Raw genomic sequence first — 1,018 nt, 5'->3', positions numbered from 1 at the left:
ACTAAACCCTAGGGACCGCTATCATCCCAACTCTACAATCTTTGATTCAAGAGCCACACCTCTTATTCACAGAAAGCTTGCAATTTTGCATTTTAACCCCTCTAATCCTTCAAACTTCCACTTTTGGCATTGAGGACTTGGAATTTCTGCAGAATTCCAGTAACAACTTGGATAGTTTTTGGAATTGTGCTTTGTGGGAGCCTCCAATTGCTGTGGGGAAGGATTTCATGGATTGTGGACTTGTTCGAGAGTGGGTGGAACCAATTTAACAGCAAGTAATTGAGGTCAAATTGCTGTTTTCTTGGGGTTTTAGTGTTCTTGAGCTGAAATTTGGATTTTTTTAGTCTTCTTGGGTCCGAATCTTGTTGGAGCTGGATTTTGGAAGTTGGAATTGATCTTCCATCATCCTCTACTGGTTTTGAACCCGTCCATCACCTGAATTGCAACTTGGAAGGTGCGTTTAGCTCAGATTTTTGGATAATTGAGCTTATATGCTGATTTTTGAGGTTTTAATGGTAAATCTTGGATTTTTGAATCTAGATTTTGATGGAGAGCCTATTGCTGGTTATGGAGTGATCCCTCACTCATCCATGGAGGTTTTGGACCCTTCTTTACAGAAATTATAAGTTAGAATTCTCGGATTTCAGCTATGTGCATTGGAATGCCTAGTGCAGGAATTCTGGATGCAAGATTTGAGCACCCAGAAAGTGGATTCGAAGCTGGTTTGAGGGCCTTTTGGTGATCGAATTGAGCTCATTTTTGGTGGGGAACCTAGGGAATTATTTTTTTAGGCATCTAGAGGTGAGTGGGGTGAAGTTTCACTGCTTTTGGACTTCGGAATTGGGTTAAATTTCATGTTGAATCCATGTAGGCTGAAGCTGCCAACGTACTGTTTTGGACCCTCGATCCGGGCGCCCAGAAGCAGCCGCAGGAGGATCCAGATCTGACAGCAACCAGGTTTGATTTCGGTTGAGGCTAGTTTTGTGCAGGGCTTTTTCTATCAACTTCTAGCCGTTGT

The 1,018-nt window shown here is 42.5% G+C and overlaps 1 long non-coding RNA gene across 1 annotated transcript; it reads left to right on the top strand.

Moving 5' to 3' along the window:
• The first annotated feature begins 6 nt into the window (after positions 1 to 6).
• LOC109704968 lies at positions 7 to 1,012 on the top strand. The gene is made up of 3 exons (XR_002214558.1): positions 7 to 454; positions 541 to 801; positions 872 to 1,012. It is a non-coding gene; the product is annotated as an uncharacterized LOC109704968 (long non-coding RNA).
• Positions 1,013 to 1,018: the final 6 nt, after the last annotated feature.

Source organism: Ananas comosus, unplaced genomic scaffold, assembly GCF_001540865.1.
Source record: "Ananas comosus cultivar F153 unplaced genomic scaffold, ASM154086v1, whole genome shotgun sequence".
NCBI lineage: Eukaryota > Viridiplantae > Streptophyta > Magnoliopsida > Poales > Bromeliaceae > Ananas > Ananas comosus.
This window is presented reverse-complemented; position numbering and strand designations above follow the sequence as displayed.